Below are 8512 nucleotides of genomic sequence, written 5' to 3'. Positions count from 1 at the left end.
GCTGCTGCTGCTGCCGCTGCCGCTGCCGCCGCCGCCGCCGGAGCTCTCTAGGCGTGCGCACTGCGCTCTGGTGAAGAGGGCGCCCCGCTCCGCTTTTATAGCTCCGTGGCGGACCACGTTGAGAACAACAACAGCCTGGTCTGGAGTCAGGGCCAACTTGTGCTTCTTGGAGCCCCTTCCACGGGCTCTGGCTTCCTGGACGGCGCCTCCCAGGCGCCACCGAGACCCTCGCCGTGCGCCCCGGACAGGGCCCGAGCCTGCGGCGCAGCGGAGAGGCGGCCTGCGCCCGAAAAGGGTTCCACAAAGGGGAACGGAGTGGTGCACCCCAGGCTGCGTGAGCGCGAGTGGAGGGGGGCACTCGGTTTGGAGGCGAATAGCGCGGGCCCCGGGGGAGGCCGTGCGGCCCAGAGCTAGGCGGCCGGCAGCCAAGAGTGCGCCGCGGCCACCTACGCCCTGAGCGCGTCCAGAGGGCCGCCGGCCTGCCCGCCGGACGAGCTTTAATTTGTCCGAACTAACACAGGGCACGCCCTCACGTGGTCGGCTGGGGCAATGTGAAGTGTGCTAGGACATCTTCGAGGAGGGTCTCCATCCGAGTCCGAGGGGCAGGGGGCCGGGGGCGCACTCCCGCTGTGCGCCTGGGGTCCTGTTATGCCCAAGGGGCCTGGGCACTGCAGGGGATGAAATGGGGGATGACTGCAGGTGTCTCTCCGAGGACATTTCTTACTCCCCCCACCCCCACGGGCGCTAATGCTCCAAGCGCCCCATTTTGTGGTGTGCAAGTAGACGCCACCTTTCCTCCCAAAGCCAAACGTCGGCTCCACGGTGGAGGAGGTTGAGCGAAGGTCGGGGTGCGACCCCCGGGGTGAACTCCCCTGCACAGGATGGGGGAGGGGAGTCGCTCCGGCCACACCCCTCCCATTCTCCTCGGGAGAGTGCGATTGTGAGACGATTGTGAGACGACTCGCATGGCTCCCGGTGTTCTGGTTCCAGGCGAAGTCCTTCGAAGAGGTGTGTGCAAGTCTGGAGGCCCAGACCTGGGCGAGGTCCAGCGTCGCTGGTGCAGAGGAGGCGGCGGGTAGCCTTTCTGGAAGCCAAAGAAGCCTCTACGTGGGGAAAGCTGAGGCCATGGGGAGACACCCAGAGAGGAGAGCTGATCCCTTTGGGGTACGTGATTTTAGGCCTGAGCATGGAGGGATTGATGGGACGGACGCAGAAAATTGGGGCTCCAGGATGGAGAGGGCTGGAGGCCCTGAAGTCCGCAAAAGCAGGGTGGGGGTGTTCGGGGTCTTCTACCCCAAGATTCCCCTCTTGTCCGCGTACACCCCTTTCCCGGAGCAAGCATTGACCCCATTAACCCCCCCCCCCCCATTTACCCTCGGACAAGCTAGTGAATTAGGTCTCGGAGAGGAAGAAATTGAAGCTAGGAAAGGAGATGGGGTGGTGTTTTTCTGGGGGGGGGTCAGACGGGATCAGTTGCAGGGAGCCAGGAAGGGCTTCACTCCCAGAGCAGTGAGTACAGTCCATAAGAGGGGGAAGATAAGTCCAGGTCCCTGGCAAAGAAAGCCAAGCCTGTCTCTCAGGAAGAACCCCCTGAGTGGACTGTCAAGAGCCAGGAAAACCTTGGGACCCAGACCTCAGCCCAAGTGAGGAAAGACCATCAGAAATTTCCTGGCTAAGAGGTGGGTAGGGGGGTGGGTTTCTGAAAGCTGCAGAGGCCTGAGCCCCTGGGGACAGCCCTGGGAAGCAGAAAGGTCTTGCAGCAACTGTACAGCTGAAGCAAAAACCACAGGTTCTGGAAGTGCAAAGCGTGTGCAGGCTGGGCTGCTGGCCATGTGGTGACAGAGAAGCAGGAAGATGGAGCTGCTGCAACTCCCCCTCCGGAATGTCTGTCTGACCAGGACCTGGAGCCATCCTAGAATGAGCAGAGGGCACATGGGAGAGGTGCCTATGGTGGCCCTACCAGGTGGCCCCAGGGATGAGGAGATGGCAGGAACAGGGACGTCCAGAAGAGAGCCGGCCCAAGGAAACCAGGTGGAAGGGGGTAGCCAGGTGACTGGCCCAGAGAGCCTTGAGCTTGGGGCTCTAAAGGTCAGAGCAAGACCAGATGGTGAGGCCCCTGGGAGAACCCCAAAGTGGGCGGCACGGGCAGCCTCAGGCTGAAATCTGTCCAGCCATCCCAGGAGAGAAGGTCGCTGGAAATGTGAATCTGGAGCAGGTTGAGTCAGGGGGTCTTCCCTGGGGTCAGCCTGCAGGGAAAAGGAGGATGTGGAAATGTTAGAAAGAGGAGGGGCACTCCACTAGAGACCCAGGAGGAGCGGTCAGGTCAGAGAGGAGGGACCCAGTGTGGCTGGTGTCACTGAAGCTGAAGGAAGAAAGAGTTTCAAGAAAGAAAGAAAGCTGGTCTGTACTATGCAGCCCATTCAGAAAGCGGATCCATCGATCCGAGTGGCCCAAGAGACCCGAAGCTTCTAGCCCCGCCATCCCCTCCCTGCGCGCCCCCCCCCCCCCCCGCAGCTGGAATCTGCCTGTTTGGTCCAGTGTTTCCAAAACACCAGGATTAGAGAAAATCAGGTGATTTCAAATAAAAATGTGTCTGGATTTCAGCTTTCCCTTTAAAAAATCTGAAGATTCACCCTGGAGGGGGAGGGGGGCATAAGGACCAGAACCTGTGCTAAGTTCTTTCTCTAGATGGGATAGAGTCCCAGCACCTGCTCGGTTTAGGGAGTGTGGCCAATGCGGGGCCGAGGGAAGGTTCTCCAGCCCTGGGGGGAGGCCTGGCCATGATTGGAGGGGAGAAGGAACCAGTTGGGGGGAGTGGACACACGCAGGCTGGGCAGTGTGGCCCAGGCTGTGGGGGGAGATGCAGAAGATGCGTCCCTGGGGGGCTACTTGGCCTGCTGGTGGAGCAGGTGCCGCTGTGGGGGGACCTGTGGCCCAGGGCTCCGAGGGAGATGCAAGTGCTTTCAGCCCACTCCTGGGCTAGGTCAGTCTGGAAGAAGCTGGGGGCAGAGTCAGGGTGGGTAGGGCCTCTCTCTCCCCCTAGTTGAGTTGTCCAATCCTGGAGCTCCAAACAGACACTGCTGTCCTGCCCCATTTCCTTCGGCCCCCATTCCTGTCTCTCAGTGGACCCAAAGGTTGTGGCATCCAGCCGCCTGCGATGGACTCCACTGGGATGTCCAAGCATATCTCTTCTGGGGTGTGGCTGAAACAGAACTCTTGTTTTCCCTCTTGCAAACCTGCTCCCCTCCCCAAGGTTCCCAGGCAGTCCTGGCCCCAAAGCATAGACTTGCCCCTGATTTGTTTTTTCCTCTACCTTCTCATTCACCCCTTAGTTTCCTGTCACATCTACCCCCCCCCATAGGTCCTCCCCAAGCCGTCTCACCCCCACAGCCTCCACCCTTCCCCTCTGGGCTCTCCAGTCCTCTTTAGCAGCAGGTAAAGTCTGGTCCCCTGCTTCCTGCCTCTGTTGAAAAGGCCTCCAGTGGCTTTTGATAAGACTTAAGAGGAGTCTGCACCCAGCCACACTTGCTTTTTTATTTATTTATCTATGTATTTATCTATGTATTTATTTATTTATTTATTTTAAGCAAGAGACAATGTGAATTGGGGAGAGGCCAAGAGACAGAGAGAGAAAGAGAGACAGAATCCCGTCAGCACAGACCCCAATGCAGGGGTTGAACCCACAAACTGAGATCATGACCTGAGCTGAAGTCAGTTAACGAGCGAGCCACTCAGGTGCCCCAACACTTGCCTTTTGGCTCCTCACACAGACCCAGGGGGCTCCTATCTCAGGGCCTTTGCACTTGGTGTGTGGCTGACTGCCTTTATTTCCACTGCAATCCATGAATACTTCTTCAGGGCAGCATCCAAGGCCGTCTGACCGAAGTGCCTCCCCAGAATTCCTGTATCACATCGCCCAGCTTTATTTTCTTCAGCGCACTCGTCATCTGATCCTGTTTTGTCTGTTTTGCTTGTGTAAAACTGCAGAACAGAGTGGGGTGTGCCTCGCTTGCAGCCAGATCCCAGCCCACACGCTGCCCCTGCTCGTTGTTGTCTGCGGCCTGAAGACCGCACAGGTTTCCTGTGGCTGCAGCCATGGAAAGGTGGCCCTGGAGCTGCCACCTCCTGGTTTGGCCTGGACCCTGGCACTCCCTGGTCCTTGTGTGACCCATCGCTCCCCCTGCTGCCCACGTCTCTGCCTCAGTTCCCCAGTGTGTGAAAAACTGCACGATGCATGCAGTTTGCATGACCCTCTTCCAGCTTTGGCAGTCTGCGTCTGGACTTCCGGACCGGCAAGAATACAGCCTGCCTGGAGGACGGGACATGAGACCGACACCCTGGTGTTAGGCAGAGGAGTCTGCCCAGCCCAGTGGCGAGTCTGGGTCTAGGATGCAAAGCCTGGGGCTCTGGGCCAGCTCCTGTGCCTTGGCATTATCATCCGTAAGAGGGGCCCATGCACTACAGCTCAAGTGCAAGCACGGTCACCTGAAAGGGTTTCAGAGAGCCTCAGGGATGGGCTTCACAGACCCTGTCCCCGGAGGGCCCCTCACCCAGAAAGGCCTCATAGGCTTGAGCCGGGCTGCAGAAAGTAACAGTTGAAGGCCCAAGACTCTGTCTCCCCAAAGTGTGTTTTAAACTGAGGGGTCGGTTCCTGCCTAGGCCTGGGCTGGGAGGGAAGCCGGCTGGGCCCAGTTTGGGATTTAAAACATAAATAGGCATTAAGTGGAGACAAAGGGAAATTCACCAGTCGAGACTGTGTGCCTTTAAGATGCAAATGTATATTGTGAAGCCCTGAATGGGGACTTGGGCGGCGGGGGGGGCGGGGGCTGGCCCCTCAGCCGGGCAGTGGGTTCCGAGCAGAGCCAGTTTGAGGGTCAGAGGAACCCGGGTAGAGCAGCCAGAGATCAAAGGAGTGGACCGGTCGCCACTGAGGCTGAAAGGGTGTAAAACGTGGGGATCGAGGGAACTTGGGGTTCCCGGAGGCGCCGCTTGAAGGGAGCTGGGTAGCATGGGACAAACTGGGTTGAAGGGAGCTGCGTGGCATGGGACAGGCCGGGGGACACACTCTGAAGTGCAGATGGGCCACGCTTAGGGCAGCAGCAGAGCACGAGCCCCGCAAAGGGTTCTAGAGTTCTGACACATCAATGCATTGTTTTAAGAATGGAGGAGATCCTTTCGTAGTTCATAAGTGTGATGATTGGGGTGTTCAGGCCATTGTGTGACATATGCCACCCTTAAACCTTGTTACTATGCCAGCACATTATCCGTCTGATGTAAAAAAAAAAAAAAGAATGGAGGTAAGTAGGGGCACCTGGGTGGCTCAGTCAGTGAAGCGACCGGCTCAGGGTGTGTAATCTCGAGGTTTGTGAGTTCGAGCCCCGCGTCGGGCTCTGTGCTGGCCCTGGCAGCTGAGCCTGGAGCCAGTTTCAGATGCTGTGTCTTCCCCCTCTCTCCTCTGCCGCTGCTGTCTCCCAATAAGGTAAGTAGTTCTTCTCGTTGGAGAAACCTGACCTTTGTGGAACTTCACACAGCATGAGTGCCGTTTTCATTCGGAGTCCCATTAAGAGGGGAGGGAGGCTAGGCCCATGTGCATTTGGTCTCCAGGGGAGCCGTCACCCCAGGCACCGTGGTTCGCACCTTGGGGTGCAGGGCTTGGCTTCCTTAGGAAGGGGGCGGGGGAGACAGAACTGTCCCCCAGCCTCAGAGCTGGGATAGAGTTTGACATCTCTTCCCTGGAACCTTGGTTTGCGGCCCAAGGAGCCAGGACAGGATGGAGAAACCATTGTGGAGGGGGTCCAGATGACCAGGACCTTCCCCTGTCTTTATGCGCAGTCAGTTCTGGTGGCCTGCTCTGACTGCCGCCGCGACACAATCCTTGTTGGCTGAGGTGCAGGCCAGGGAATCTTGGCTTTCTCTTCCTTCTTTACAAGCAGCCTCAGTTTGTGGACACTTTCTTCCTGGGGAAGAATTGAAAGCCCTAAAGGGCAGGAGACCAGCCTGTGCCCCATGGTCAGCAGCAGGGAGCCTGGGCCCCACGCTTGCCAGGAACCAAATGTTCCTAGGGCTGGTGGTTGTATGTCTACTTTCACTGTCCAGATGGGGAAACTGAGGCTTCAAAGAGATTGGGACATAATGTCTCCAGTGATATCCGTCCAGGGAAAGACGGCAGAGCATTTGCTGTTTACCCCGTTGCAAGTAGCCCCCTTCCACCACCCCCAGACACTTTATGCACATTATTTTATAGCACTTATCACTTTAAAATTTTTTTAATGTTTTATTTTTGATACTGAGTGAGACAGAGCACGAGAGGGGGAGGGGCAGAGAGAGGAGACAGAACCGGAAGCAGGCTCCAGGCTCCAAGCTGGCTATCAGCACAGAGCCTGACATGAGGCTCGAACCCATGAACGTGAGATCTGACCTGAGCCAAGTTGGAGGCCCAACCGACTGAGCCACCCAGGCGCCCCTAGCACTTATCACTTTCTGAGATTATCCCGTCTCGTGCCTGCCTGTCCTCCCCACGAGAGGAGGGACCCTGCCTAACTCACTGCTGCATAGGACCCGGCACATAGTAGGCCCTCAGTAAATATTTGTTGAATGAATGAGATGGGATTCAAACCCAGGTCCAGCTTGGAGGTGTGTGCTTCCTGCCACAGCACCAACCCTCAATGGGTCACAACTCAAAGTATTTGTGTACTGAGCCCACTGGGCCACCCGGCAGAGCAGGCAGGGACCCCGTGGCATTGTGACACCTTTGAAAGCCCTAGTGGAAAGCCTACTGTGACCTCTGTGAGGCTCACAGAATTTTATTTCGTCATTACTTGCTTGTCCCACTTGGGGATCCTCAACTTTTCTACTAGTCAAGAATGTTTAAAAACCACCCTGGAAGTTTTCTCCTGCAATGAGGTGCAGCGTCAAAGCAGACTGCTCCCTCACTGCCATTATGAGGGGGGCCTGAAGGGTGGGGACATTATGGCTGCAGTGGGTAGCTGGTAGCAAAGGCGTCCTCCTTGGATGGCCAACTGCCACGGCCACCCCTCTTCCTCAGCCAAGTTCAGTCCAGTCCTTCCTGCACTTACGAGGAAGCCAGAGGGGCTTTTATAAGGCAAACCAGAGCTTGTGGGTGCCCTGCTCGGACCCTCCAGAGCCCCCACCCTCTCGCAGGGCCCAGCAGCCTCTAGGCCCTGTGACCTCTTTGACTTTATGAGCAGGTGCTCCCACTGCCCTGCAGGCTCCTTCTGGTCAGCAACCCCCCCCCCCCCCCCCCCCCCCCCCCCCCCCCGCTCTGTAGACACCTTGGGTGTTTGGCCCCTGGTGTCCTGCTAGCCCGGCCACCTCCCCCCCACTGCCGCCCCCACCCGCACTCCCTCCTCCCATCCTGTCATTCTGATTCCTTTTCTCCTATGGCCTCTCTAGATGTATGAGCTTTTATTTGCTTCATATCTGTCTGCCTGCCTCCAAGACCTTGGGTGTCTTGTGTAGCATCGAATGATGAGAATCTAGAAACGAATCTAACTCCTGGTCCTAAGTCAAAAATATACTTGAAGAGGAGGAGGAAAGAAAGAAAAAAACCCCACCCAAGCCAACCCCAAATCTGAAGCCTGGTATCAGTAGCTCTCAAAACATATGTTCCCTCCCTTTACTCCCCCATCTGCAGGTCATCTTGAAAAAGGTGGGCTTTGAGCAAGGCTTCTGGGACCATCAAGGAGTCCAGTGGGAGGATCCTTAGCCCATGTCTTGTCCCATCTGGCCTGCACCCCCCTCCATTTTACATGGCGAAGCTGAGGTCCAGAGAAAAGGCAGGGAGGGCCCACTTGGGGCATTGGGATTCCACTCCAAGTCTAACTCCCCGTCGTGCGCCTGCCCCATCTTGTCCAGTTGGCTGGTTGCTAGGAGGGGAGAGCAAGGCCAAAGAGAAAGCACCCCTGTCTGGCTGTGGACGACCACCATCAAGTAGGCTGTGCATCTCGGCCCAGGACCTCAGAACCATGCGTCACTGGCAACAGGCGAAGGGGCTGTGTGAGGGACTGAGCTGACACTACACTGTATTTGGGACCTGCGGGTCTTGTACCGCCTGCCCCAGATTGAGAAAGCCTCAGAGTAGGTCTCCCTGTTTCCAGATGTTAACAGAGGCCAAGATGAGGCCAAGATGTGCCCAAGCCCCCGTGGGATGCTGCACACCCCAGCCGAAACACCTGGGCAGGTTCCCATCACACTTGGAGTAAAATCCAAAAGTCTCCCCACAGCCCAGAAGGTGGTCTTGCACCCTGCTGGGCTCCTATTTCTACTCTGGGTCTCCTTCACTGCTGGCTTTTCTGCCCACGCCTTGGACATCCGAGCTGCATGCCACCTTGGTGCCTTTGTGCTGCTGTTCCCTCTCTTCGCAGACTCTAAAGGACCTCGCTCCCTTTTGCCAATGTCACCTTCTCAGGGAAACCCTCCTTAAACACCCCATCTGAAGTAGTGTTCCCCGCACGCCTGCCCCCCCGCCCCCCCTTCACTATCACTTTTCCAC

The 8512-nt window shown here is 57.4% G+C and overlaps 1 long non-coding RNA gene and 1 other non-coding gene across 3 annotated transcripts in view; both read left to right on the top strand.

Annotated features, from left to right (window-relative positions):
• The window catches only part of LOC115273217, a 7928-nt gene extending 5427 nt beyond the window's left edge, over positions 1–2501 (top strand). For both annotated transcript variants that reach the window (XR_003900746.1, XR_003900747.1), the window contains exons 2-3: positions 991–1164; positions 1790–2501. This is a non-coding gene — a long non-coding RNA (uncharacterized LOC115273217). The remainder of the gene's footprint in view (positions 1–990; positions 1165–1789) is intronic.
• Positions 2502–5169: 2668 nt separating this feature from the next.
• On the top strand, positions 5170–5274 carry LOC115275617. Its single transcript, XR_003901676.1, has one exon. It is a non-coding gene; the product is annotated as a small nucleolar RNA U13 (small nucleolar RNA).
• The last annotated feature ends 3238 nt before the right edge of the window (positions 5275–8512 follow it).

The sequence above is a fragment of the Suricata suricatta genome, chromosome 12 (assembly GCF_006229205.1).
Source record: "Suricata suricatta isolate VVHF042 chromosome 12, meerkat_22Aug2017_6uvM2_HiC, whole genome shotgun sequence".
NCBI lineage: Eukaryota > Metazoa > Chordata > Mammalia > Carnivora > Herpestidae > Suricata > Suricata suricatta.
Note: the sequence above shows the minus strand (reverse complement) of the source record. Positions and strands in the feature narration are given on the sequence as shown.